General features: G+C 37.6%; 1 pseudogene; it reads right to left on the reverse strand.

Moving 5' to 3' along the window:
* Nucleotides 1–9383: 9383 nt before the first annotated feature.
* On the reverse strand, nt 9384–9827 carry LOC121477801 (annotated as a pseudogene).
* Nucleotides 9828–13645: the final 3818 nt, after the last annotated feature.

The following is a 13645-nucleotide window of genomic DNA, read 5'->3' on the forward strand; positions in this document are numbered from 1 at the left end:
CTAATCTGGAATTTTTTAAAATTACATGAGCCAATAAAGTCTTTTTGACTAAGCTAACTGGGTTTTTTGTTTTGTTTTGGTTTCTATTTTTGCTGCATGCAACCAAACTTTTTATTGATTCAGTTTAAGGGAGACACTAATAATTTAGAACAAACCCAGAGAAGAATTGCTGGCGGCAAGGGGGGGTGCAGGGAGTGGGTGGTGAGTGTGACCAGAACTGTGTCAAGGGGGAAGAAATGAAAGAGTATGACTTGAAGAAAGAAGGTCTGGTGTGTACATGTTGCAGGAGAAGAAGGATGTTAAAAGTATGGGGAATAAACTAAAGAAAGGGAAATATCTTCAAATATTTAATTAGAATTATGGATAGGAAAGTCCTGAGAAACATATTTCAACTCAAAGTGTTAAAATTTTAACAGCTGAATGTGTGTAAGTGGAATGAATTGCACTGATAATATTTGCTATATCTAGAAGGGTTTTAAATTATTTATCAGAGATATTGGAGAGTGAATTCAAGTGACCCCAGGATGGTGTTTTTTTTTTTTTTTTTTTGGAACTTTAGTCATTTGAGTAAAGTTCTTCTTCACAATTTTTGCCCTATTGGAAAGGTTCAACTTGTACCATTCTTTGTTCAATATTTTCTTTGCATCAATTTTTTTTCTTGTCCAGACAAGTTTATTTTAGAATGAAAATTGAAATCAGTACAATAAATGAAAAAGAGTCAGCGACCAAAAGGAAATATAATAAAAACAAAATGATGTTATTAAATCCTAACTAGAGTTTGCACAGCCAAAGTTCTGTATCTGTGATCTCTTTGTTAAATGGAAGATTAATAGTTGAAGATAAAACCAAACTGATCATTTATCTTTCTCTAGTCAGAAAGATTAAACAAAAATTGAATAGGATAATTTTTTCTCACTAAGCAATCTAGTGTTTTTAATGGCATGCCTGTGTGCCACCTAAAATCATCAATCTAGTCATACATTTGGAAAGCCTACAGCCTGGGTGTAATTCACACCAGTGCTTCCCAGTCTTTTTACAACTCATCACACACAAAGAACAATATTATGTGGCACACTGGGGTAAACTTAGTCAGTTGCTCACCACCTGAGATGACTAGCTCAGGGGAGTTGACGCTGGTCCATGTGGCCTGCCACCCTCATTCTTGGAGTGGAGGAGATGAATATATTGACACACAAATAACTCTTGCAGTTAGCATTCTACTAAGAGTTTTTGCCAAGAATCTATAATTCTATACTATTTATTCTTCAAGTTTCTGGAATCCAAAAATTCAGCTTGAAGTAGTTAGTTACTTTTTATATGTATGTCTGAGAGCTCAGAGGCTGGGTAAAGACCATCTCTACACCTTCTGGAAAATTCTCTTGTGGGATATTTGGCATCTCCTTTCATGCATATGACAGAGGAGCAGCACTGACCACCAAAGGAAACCACAGGCAACTTCTCTTCTTGGATTTATACTACCCTTTTCTCCAACTGATACACTGGAAAGTCTGACTCAGGAAAAATGTGGTGTGTGTGTGTGTGTGTGTGTGTGTGTGTGTGTGTGTGTTTAAAGAAACCTCCACAATCCTTCTAGTCTTAGGTGTATAAATGCACTTCAGTTCTGACAACAGTTCATTCTAAATCATATAGACAATCAGGTAAGAGGAAATTGTTGTCTTTAAGAGAATAGCTTTTGGCCAGGGCTACCTTATTTGGAAGAATTTCAAATGTTGCTAGCACTCCCTGTGGCTCTATGACTGGAGAACATCTGATACCAGTTTACAGATTCCATGATTCATTAAAGGATTTTGGTCTGTTCCCTACTCTTTTAGAACTTCCTCACAGACTTTAGGATTTTTGTAAATGGACAGATTATTTCTCCGAGTTTATTTCTGTCTATTTTCCCTGCATTGTCTTTTTTTCTAATGGTGGTGATTTACTGTCACTGGTGTTTTCATTTGAGTTCTTTGAGTCCGGGTGGGAGGTCATTTTTGGCTTCAGACTGGAATGTCCCAGAATAACTGCTGTTTAATAGGCTACTTGTGTGTTGCAATTTTAAGGAACTCCCATGGTTGAGGCTGAGATCTATCTATAGGCACCAAATAGAGTGGGAATATTTATATTTGGGATTTCTGTTCTAAGACTCCAATCACTTCAAAGTACATTTAGCCCAAATCTCTACTAAGACCTGGAAGAAACAAAGCAGCAAGTGGACATTGAAGAATGTGCTATAGACTGTGTCACCTAAAATTTATATGTTGAAACTGGTTTGGGGTAGTCTTGCCGTAAGCATCTTTGCCTCAAATGTTTTTGCTACATAACTAATTGGTTGTCAGGCAACTTTGCCATAAAAGACAAAATCATGCAAAATAAGAGAGGGACTTTCATTAAAAAGGATATAATGAAACATGAAAAATGAATGACAAAATTTTAAAGACTGTATTGCAAAATGCAAAACATTGGAATATATCCGAAATATATAGCACAGATTCATGGCAATACTGCCCAAATAACTGATTTTATTTTGTGAATTGTACCTAATTACTTGTCTTCAATCTTTAGTTTAACCCCCCCCCCAAAAAACCAAATCTTTCATTCATAGCATTATACTTTTTTTCTTGTTGATTCATCTGTGTTCAGCCTCATACTTTCTCTTTTCTCACAAATTTCTTCCTTCGTTAAGAGAGGTATCAGTCTCTAAATACTAGCATGCATATTTGTAGATGTGCTTTGTATTGAGCCATGAAAGCCTTTCACACTGTTGTTTGTTTTTGACGTATTGTTACATGCCCATTCATAGATGTTCCAAAATCCCATGGGAAATGGGGGTTAAAACTCTGTGCTACTGTGTAGACCATTATGAAAGCCAAGATTTATATAATATATATAATACAATATAAAAATGGATCTCTGCATTAACGGAGAATCGATAATATCGGTAAGTTATTATTTTTTTATCATTTACAGCAAAATTGCCTTATAGCCAATTAGTTATGCAGTGAAAATGCTTATATTGAAGATGTTTACAGCAAGGATACTTACAGCAGAAATACCTGACAAAGTTTCAGCTTCAATCCCAGATGTGATGATATTTGGAAGTGAAGTCTTGGGGAGGCAAGTAGGTCATGAATGGGATTAATACCCTTATAGAAAAGGCCCCAGAGAGCTCCCTTTCCCCTTCTGCCATGTGAAAACACAGCAAGAAGACAACTGTCTGTGAACCAGATAGTGAATCTGCCGACACCTCCATCTTGGCCTTTTCAGACCCTGAAACTACAAGAAGTAAGTGCATGTTGTTTAAGCCACTCAGGCTATAGTATTTTTATTATAGCAGCCCAAACAGATTTAGACTAAATGATATAGTAAGAGGCAGGATTTCAATTCTAAGTGCTTTTCAGTTATCCTGGGATCTTGTTAAAATACAGATTCGGAATCAGGAGGTCTGTAGTGGGGACTGAGAAGTTGCCTCTTTGACAAAGTCCCGGATGCTGGTGCTGCTGCTGGTGTAAGCACTGTATTTTGAGAGCCATGGTCTAAGTATTTCCCAAATTTGCCTGAAGATAAGACTCACCAGAGGTGGCTGTTAGATATATAAAATACTAAATTTTTACCCTAAGAATATTGATTCATCGACACCTGGGTGGTTCAGCTGTTAAGCATCTGCCTTCTGCTCAGGTCATGATCCCAGGGTCCTGGGATGGAGCCCCACATCTTGCTCCTTGCTCAGCAGGGAGTCTGCTTCTCCTTCTGCCTCTGCCCCTCCCCCTCCACTCATGCTCTGTCTCTCACTTTCTGTCAAATAAATAAATAAAATCTTAAAAAAAAAATATTGGGACACCTGGGTGGCTCAGTGGTTGAGCACCTGCCTTCGGCTCAGGGGGTGATCCTGGAGCCCTGGGATCGAGTCCCAAATTGGGCTCCCTGCATGGAGCTGCTTCTTTTTCTGCCTATGTCTCTGCCTCTCTCTCTCTGTGTGTCCTCTATGAATAAATAAATAAATAAAATCTTAAAAAAAAAAAAAAAAAGGATATTGATACAGAAGGGCACCCAGGTGGCTCAGTCAGTTAAGTGTCCAATTCTTTTTTTAAAAAATAAATATTTAAAAGATATATATAGAGAGAGATAGAAAAAGATTGATTCAGAGGTCTGCATTGGGATCTTTAGCCTCCCCTTTCAAGAGCCACTTCATGCTGTAGTTCCAAACTACCTCTTCACCTGATCTACTAGGACTCCTCTACTGTTCCATCTATTCATTTTCCTCCCACCCTTTCAATCTGTCTCTTTCTCTCCCCTCCCTCCTTTCTTCCCACATATGTTTGTTGAGCATTTCCTTGGGATATAGATCTTAAAAATAGAGATAGACTCTACCTTTACAGACAATAGATAAGTCAACATAAATAAATAGGTGAATTACAGCTTGTGGTACAAGCTAAAAGGAAATAAATATGATGATATGATGTAAAGGGGTAAAGCCAAAGTAGGAAACCATTTAAGCCAAGGTTGTGAAAGATGTTCTTTAAGGAAGACAGTTAATTTGAAATACATATCCAACCCTCCAATCTAAGCCATACCACTTGCTGAACGTTTGCCTGTGTTTTAGGGATGCATTGCGTGTGTTCATGCTGTTTATTTCACCATGGATGTCTTCTCACGAGTCCCATCAGCCAGTTAAAAACCAACCTAAATGCCACCCCCTTCATCCAGGTTCCCCAGCCATATGTGAGATTTCACCCTTCTGAGCCCCCAAAGCAACTGCTACACCTGACTTTGTCTTGATCTTTCTACCTTAAATTGTAGTTGTTTTGTAATAATAGTGGCTGCATTTCCTGAAAGCACACTATTAATTTACATACGTTATCTAAATTATTCAACAACAGTGGCAGGTGATCCTATTATCACCATGTCATAATAAAGAAACTGAAACTCAGGAGAATCTAAATGACCTGCCCAAAGTCACACAACAAATGAATGACAGAGCTGAGATTCAAATATGCCCTCCCAGTTGATCTGTCTTATTTCCTGTAGCAAATCTTAAGCAACATGGGAGAAGTGATTACTTTGTCTTTATATTCTTAAACAAACAAACAAAAAAATCAAGTTGCGGAAGAGCTCTAGCATTTGCGGAACACTGAGAGAAAAAAAAGAGAATAGAATTCCCCTCCCAAATTATATTAGTTTGCTAGGATGCTGTAACAAAGTACCAGATACTGAATGGCTCAACCAACAGAAATTTATTGTCTCACAGCTAGACAGTCTGAGATGGAGGCTAGAAGTCTGAGATGAAGGGGTCAATGGGACTATAATCTCTCTGAAAGTGCCTGGGGAGTATTTGATCTGGGTCTTTCTCCCACCTGACATAGTTCCTTGGCTTATGGAAGCATAACTCCAACTAATCTGAGCGGTGTTTTCCCTGTGTGTGAATCTCTGTTCCCCAATTTCCCCTTTTTGTAAGAATGCCAGTCATATTGGATTAGTGGCCCATCCTACTGACCTTGATTAAACTTAACTGATTGCACATGCAAACAATCCCTGTTTCAAATACGGGCACATCTTGAGATAGTGGGGCTTAGGATTTCAATGCATGAACTTTTAAGGGACTCAGTTCAACCTACAACACAGTTCTACCACATAGCATCTATCACAACGGTGACCCCTAAGCCAGACAATCTGGCATAGTTGTTCTAGTTGTCTTCTCCTAAAACCAACGTTATAGAGGGGTCACATGATCAACTTAGACAAATTTTATTATGTTAACATGGAACCTGGATTTAGCTTTGATCTTCAAATGATTCCATCAATCTGACATCAATATTAGTTAACTTTTAGCATAAGCAAATGAAGTTATCTACTTAGTACCAAAACTTGGTCTACTTGAAGCTACTCTAACTTGTGATTCCTTCTGCCTCTCATGAAAGGGGTGGGTCAATTTCTGTGGATAAGGTTAAATACCTAGAGGTTACATTTGATGGTACTTAAAATATTTGAATTTTATTTCAAAATTGGTTTAGTTTAGTGGGTTTCACTAAGTTTCAGCAGTAAAGGAAATGAAATATTAATATCAGGAAATTTTCCCACCAAGAAAGAAGTAGAGCTGGTAATTTAGGAATCCCTAAATGGGAAATGGCCGATACAGAGTATATCATAATGCAAAATAGGTTAGAATGTTGCAAAGTCAAAAATGTAAAGTCCAAACAAGCGTAAAGCATGGACATGTAAATGTGAAGAATATTGAAGAAGCCAATTTTGCCTAAGAGACTGCAGGATTCCTGAGGACAGGGACTCTCTCATCTGATTCAGCTTTGCTCCCCGAAAGTGCCTAGCCCAGGGCATTACACAGAATCACTTTTTAAAAAAGATTTTATTTATTTATTCATGAGAGAGAGACACACAGAGAGAGGCAGAGACATAGGCAGAGGGAAAACAGGCTCCCCGTGGGAAGCCTGATGTGGGACTTGAACCCAGGACCCTGGGATCACAACCTGAGCTGACGTGAGCCACCCAGGTGTTCCTATAACAGAATCACTTTTAATACATTAAGTTGAATGAAGTGTTTTTTGGTTTTTCTAAAATCTTATCCCTCTTAATAGAGATAGGAAGCATTCACAGTTACACTGAAGAAGTTAAATAAAGATAGGTGTTTTACAATATTCCAGGAACTGTTTTAAGTACAAGCAAGAAATGAGGTAGACTCTATTATCTTCATCCTAAAGATAAGGGAACAGAGAGATGAAATAGCTCACACAACTATGAAATGGTAGCCATGGGAATTCACACATCGACTATTTACATTGAAAGCCTACCTTCTGAACCATTGTACAATATGTCAGCACCACTGGTGAGCAGCCAGAGAAAGAAAGCTTTTTATTTTTTTCTTTCCATAAAGAATTCTTTAACTGAGATGTTTACTATCAGCTAATCAGTGTGTTACTCCTGCTGAATTTCACAAATTCAGTGTAGTCACTAAGCATTCCATCTTTGACGGTTCTCTAGACCTAAGTTTAAGTCCTGGCTTTGGCATAGCATGGCTTTGTAATCCTGTGTTACAAACTTTTCCAGGACTCCATTTCATCATCTTTAAAATAAGCTGATGAGGGCAGCCCAGGTGGCTCAGCAGTTTAGCGTGCCACGTTTAGTCCAGAGCCTGATCCTGGAGACCTGGGATTGAGTCCCTTGTCAGGCTCCCTGCATGGAGCCTGCTTCTCCCTCTGTCTGTGTCTCTGCCTCTCTCTCTCTCTCTTTCTTTCTCTCTGTGGTTCTCATTAATAAATAAATAAAATATTTTTAAAAATAGGCTGATGATTCCTACCTCATAGAGTTGTGATTACATGTTTAAAGCATTGGACATAGTGTTTGATACATGATAAAAACTCAATAAATAATATCTAAAATGTATACCTATTTACAAGCAGTATTTTCATTGTATGGATATTTGATTATTCACTGTTGAAACATATTTGGATTGTTTCTAGCTTTTAACTATTACAAGTAAAACTACTATGAATATTCTTCTGCAAGTCTTTAATTTCCCTTGGGTAAATTTCCTAGTGTGGAACAGGAGCATATTCAATTTTTAAGCAACTGCCAAAGGAATTTAAGAAACTTTCTTTTTTTTTTTTTTTTTTAAGAAACTTTCCAAAGGAGTTGTACCACTTGATATTCTCACTAGCCATGTATGAGAATTCCAGTTCCTCTACATTCAGTGCTTGGTATGGTCAACTTTATTTATGTATTTATAGAATTTATTTTACTATGGTAAAAAAAAATTTACTATCTTCACCATTTTTAAGTGTACAGTTCAGTAGTGTTAAGTATATTTGCATTGTTGTGAAATTGTGTGCATAGTATTGTGAAACATCCTCAGAATCTTTTCATTTTGCAGAACTGAAATGCTATACTCATTAAACAACCACTCCACCCCACCCCTCAGGTCGCCCCTGCCAACCAGCATTCTACTTTCTATCTCTATGTTCCTGACTACTTTAGATACTCATATAAGTGAAATCATGTAGTATTTGTCCTTTGGTGACTGGATAATTTCACTTAGCATGATGTCCTCAAGATTCACCCACATTGTAGCATGTGATAAGATTTCTTTCCTTTTCTTTTTTAAAGATTTTATTTATTTATTTGAGACAGAGACAGAGCATGAGTGCACAAGTGAGGGAGTGGAAAGGGGAGGAACAGAGAGGAGAGGGAGAAGCAGACTCTCCATTGAGCAGGGAGCCCAATGCAGGGTTCCATCTCAGTACCCCAAGATCATGACCTGAGCCGAAGGCAGACTCTTAACCAACTGAACCACCCAGGTGCCCCAATTTCTTTTTAAGGTGGTATAGTATTCCTCTGTATGTTTAGACCACATTTTGTTTATCCAGCCATCTGCCGATGGACATTTGTGTTTCTTCCCCCTCTGGCTATTGTGAATAGCACCGCTGTGAACATGGATGTACAAACATCTCTTAGATGGTGCTTCTTTCATTTCTTTATGGTATATATTTAGAAGTGGGATTGCTAATCATATGGTAGTTCTACTTAAATTAAAATAATATGAATAATTAAATTAGTAGTTAACTTAAGGTATTAATTAAATGAGTAATTAAAATGGTATGAGGACCTGCCATACTATATTCCAAGGTGGTTGCAACATTTAAAAATCCCACCAACAATGCTCTAACTTCTCCACACCTCTGTCAACACTTGTTTGATTTTCTTTCTTCTTTCTTTTCTTTTCTTTTCTTTTTTTCTTTTCTTTTCTTTCTTTTCTTTCTTTCTTTCTTTCTTTCTTTCTTTCTTCTTTCTTTCTTTCTTCTTCTTTCTTTCTTTCTTTCTTTCTTTCTTTCTTTCTTTCTTTCTTTCTTTCTTTCTTTCTTTCTTTCTTTTATAGTAGTCATCCTAATGAGTATGTGGTGATATCTCATTGTGGTTTTAATTTGCATTTCTCTAATGATTAGTGATATTGAGCATGTTTGTTTGCCATATGTTGAACCCTCTAGGAATAAATTCTACTTGGTCATGGTGTACAATCCTTTCAATGTTCTGTTGAATTCCGTTTGCTAGTATTTTGTTGAGGATTTTTCAATAGAATTCATTGGGAATATTGGTTTGGAGTTTCCTTGTAGTGTCTTTATCTAGCTTTGGTATCAACCTAATACTCATAGAACGAATTTGGAAGAGTTCCCTCTTCAGTGTTTTGCAAGAGTTTGAGAAGGATTGGAGTTAATTCTTCTTTAAATGTTTGGTAGAATTTTCCAGTGACACCATCGGGTCTTGGGCTCTACTTTGTTATGATGTGTATATATTTTAGTCTTTGTCCTTAGAAACTATAGAGACTATATATGATTTGGAAATGAGACTACCCAACAATGGCTAAAGAGGCATAATCAATTCTATGTCTTCTTTTTTGTCTGGTCACCTAGACATGTGTTACCTGCTATAATGATCATTGCCTGTCACTTGGAATTATTTTTATCTGTGCATTCACTTGAATCTACTTTCCATCCCACATAAGTTCAAGATGCCCTTTCACCTACTGGTACACCAAGTCTCTGAGGCCTGGCCGTAATACTGATATTCTGTGCCATGCTGTGTTTTGACTGACATTGCCCATTTGGTATACCGCACTTTCCTCTGATTGCCACATCTTATTTGCTGCTAGAGAAAATATTGTTGCTGATTTTTTTCCCCTTCCACCTATATTATGACAGAGTCCTGACCCACTTTCTCAAGTAACTGCACACAATTTAGAGATCTTTTGAGAACCAGACTACTAGCTATTTGAGACTCATGTCTTATAAACTGATGAATACTTGTAATTCAGGTCTTTGAAACATGGCTTCTATATTTTCTTACAATCTAATCTTTAGTCTTTTCCTGATGCTCTAGCTCAGACATCTATGAGCCAGAGGAATCTGTTGGGAGGTTTTTGTTTACTGATATAATCTTCTTAGGAGTTATGGTCTGTTCAGACTTTCTTTCTTTATGTGATTCAGTCTCTGTAGGTTGTCTGCTTCTAGGAGTTGTTCCGTTTCTTTTAAGTTATTCTGTTTGTTGACATATAATTGGTTGTAGTAGTCTCTTATAATCCTTTTTAATTCTGTAGCACTGCTAGAAATGCCCCCTCTTTCATTTCTGATTTTAGTTCAGTTTTTTTTCTCTTTTTTTCTTAGTTAATTTAATCTAAGGATTTCTCAATTTTGTTGACCTTTTCAAAAAGCAACTCATAGCTTTGCTGATTTTTTCTATTCTCAATTTCATTAATCTCTGCTTTGATCTTTGTTATATCGTTAAGATAATAAATTTTATGCTGTGTGTTTCTTTTATCACAATTTAAAAATAGTTTTTTTTAATTAAGAAAAGAAAGATGAGGGATCCCTGGGTGGCACAGCGGTTTGGCGCCTGCCTTTGGCTCAGGGCGCGATCCTGGAGACCGGGGATCGAATCCCACGTCGGGCTCCCGGTGCATGGAGCCTGCTTCTCCCTCTGCCTGTGTCTCTGCCTCTCTCTCTCTCTCTCTCTCTGTGACTATCATTAAAAAAAAAAAAAAAAAAAAAGAAAGATGAGTGCCTGACTGGTTCAGTTAGTAGAGCATACAACAGTTGATCTCAGGGTCATCAGTTCAAGTCCCATATGGAGCTTACTGAAAGAAAGAAAGAAAGAAAGAAAGAAAGAAAGAAAGAAAGAAAGAAAAAAGAAAACAGATCAGTTTGCTTAGGGGAAGGAACAGGAGGGAAAGAACATAAAGGGTCATGAGGAAACTTTTGAGACTAATGGCTTTACTTGATTGTGGTGATGGTTTCACAGATTTAAATATATGTCAAAACTCATCAAATTGTACACTTTACATATGTGCTGTTTATTGTATGTCATTATACCTCAATAAAGCTGCCAAATTGTAGATTTTCTAAAAACCAGTCAAATATTTAAATTCCTAGATATTTATTACTACAAGTGATTTTTTCCCCAAGTGTAGTCTATTCAAAATTTCTTAACTAAAAAGTTATTACGAATATATTTGTCTCCTTTATGTTACATGTTCATAGCTCTCCAATTTTGATCCTGATCTGCTGTTAGAATTCTGAGTCCATTTCTCTTAGCTTTTTTCAGAACAGGCAGTACCTCCAAGGATTGAAGTTCAACTGAGATACACTTTCAACCATTTTTCAATTAGGCTTTCATCATGTCTTCAGATAGATATTCATCCCATCAAAAAAGATTGTATCAATGAGATGATATTGTTCACTTGATTTTTTAAAGCATACAGCATTTATGACATTATTGCAGACATTTCATATGTTTAACTTTGAAGTTTATTTTTCAAGAGCTTTATCAACAACAAAACCAGCAATGATGTTACACTACCACAGATGGCTTTAGGATGTAATAGTGCTGTAGAATTTATACAGTTTAAACCACAGATGTGACTACTTTTACACTATTGCCTTTAAAAAAATCTAAAACTCCTCTTTGTTAAAACAAACTGAACCTAAAACACTAATATGTGCTATATAATAAATGGAACTTTTTTTTTTAAAGTAGGCTCTACAGCCAGCATGGAACCCAATGCGGGGGGGCGGGCAGGGGGAGGTGGCCCCCGAACTCATGACCTTGAGATCAAGACCTGAGCTCAGATCAAGAGCCAGATGCTCAACTAACGGAGCCACCTGTGCACCCCAAGATGAAACATTTTAAAGCAGCCAAACCTAGGAGAAATTTGGCATTTTTTTCTTTGATTCTTAATAATTACCAATGTCATCCCACCAGGTTCAATGCAATTGCAAGATTCTTCTCTGCTTTTGTCTTCAAAACTAAAAATTCACCCTGTTCATCCAATTAAATCCACTATATACTTTACTACCTTGGGTACATATAGCAACTTCAACTCCTCATAGTGGGTTCATCTGCAATTTAAATCTTACTAGTTCCAATCACCCCTGTTGAAGGCTGTAGCTTCTATGTGATTTATTAAGCATTTTGGTCAAAAGATGTTTATTGAGCATTGAACAGGGCTTTAGACCAGAGACGCAGTAGCAGATTCCATAGTCACTCTCATGGAATTTATAATCTAATTGGAGGACAGATATTGAACAAGCAATTATAAGACTGATGAGTGTTATAATAAAGGAAGTACAAGATGTTCACTATGAGAACATTTCTTTTTCCTCTGGGCTTCAGGAGAAAAAAAACAACAGGTTAAAAAGTGACTGTTTTTCCTCCAACTCCCTGCTCCTGGCCATCCAAAGGAAAGATTTCATGTAGAAAGTATCTGTATCAAGAACTCGAAACAAGTCTCCATAACTCTTTTTTTTCTTCCTTTTTTAGGAATGGAGAAGCAACCTTCTTAGCAACTGGCATATTTCCAGCTTAGCTGCTGACTGGGTAAGACCAGACATTTATAACAATTCTCTTGGTTTTCTCTTGGCGACTCCAGTTGTTCCCATTTTATTAGCTATCCCTGCCTGGGAGATACTTAGAAACAACCCTCAAAAAGAGGCTGCATTCCTATGTTTTAAAACAATGGTGAAGGCAGTTGTTTGACGGTATCTACAGATCGGTTTCATGAGAGCCTTGAAGAGACTTTTTTTTTTCCCCCTTCGGTCTTAGATTTCTTGAAATACCTGGGAGCTCTCAGAGAAAAAGCCTTTGCTGATTTTAAGGCTACATTTACAAGTCAATAGTATTTTTGCTATGAAAACCATTTGGTGGATCTCCGTACACAGTTAAGAGTTACTTACTCTTATCGGAGAGTAAGTAAATGAACAACTTGGGTCTTCTGCAGGATCGGTGGGTTCAGCCTCAACCCCAGTGTCAGCAGTGGCCAAAACAACAGAAAAAGAGGGTCATGTCTGGTTAAGAATACAAAAGAGAGATAAGATGCTTTTCAAAAGGCTAACCTAGGATTATTTTTCAAACCGAGGCTAAGCCAAATAGAAGATAAATGACATGTTTATGTGCAGAATCCTATAGAATTTATGCCAGGCCAAGAATGCAAGCCCGTTCAAGTGAGTTACCTTTTCTCCACGTGTGTCACTCTAGCTCACAGAGGAGGGGAGGTGAGCTCTGGCACTTGCCACACAAGCCTTGCTCCTTCCCTCAGCTTTCTAACAGCCCTGGTACTTAGGAGGAGGGGTGTGGATGTGTGAGACTAGTTCAGCATTTCTAGTGAGTGTCTAATTCTTCTGGCTGGCAAGGGTGAAATACTGTCCTGGTGATAGACCTGGGATAATCCGGCGGGACATCGGTGTGAATGTTAACACCCTGTGGTAGAAAGAGTCCCGAACTTTGGGAAAGTCATGCAACCTCTCTGGGTTTTTCTCATTTTAAAATGTGCTCGGATAGAAAGCTGTGCCGCTGAGTCGCTGAGTCGTGTGGGCTACTTGTTAAAAGTGAGTATTTCTGACCCACCTGATTAGCAATCAGACTCGGGGGTAGGAGGTAGGAGTGGGGTGAGGGCTGGGAGTATGGATTGTGATCTGTTTTTGAAAAGCTCTGCTAGTGATTCTGCCGGTGACCGGTATGGTTCTGCTCTAAAATCCTCCGGGATGATTTCAGGAAACCATATTAACCAAAGTTAATATTCCACAAGTAATACACTAGTATTGTACTAGATAAATCTCACAATCTACGCTGAAAAGAAAGTATTTGTTGCTCT

Source organism: Vulpes lagopus, chromosome 2 (assembly GCF_018345385.1).
Source record: "Vulpes lagopus strain Blue_001 chromosome 2, ASM1834538v1, whole genome shotgun sequence".
NCBI classification, from domain to species: Eukaryota; Metazoa; Chordata; class Mammalia; order Carnivora; family Canidae; genus Vulpes; species Vulpes lagopus.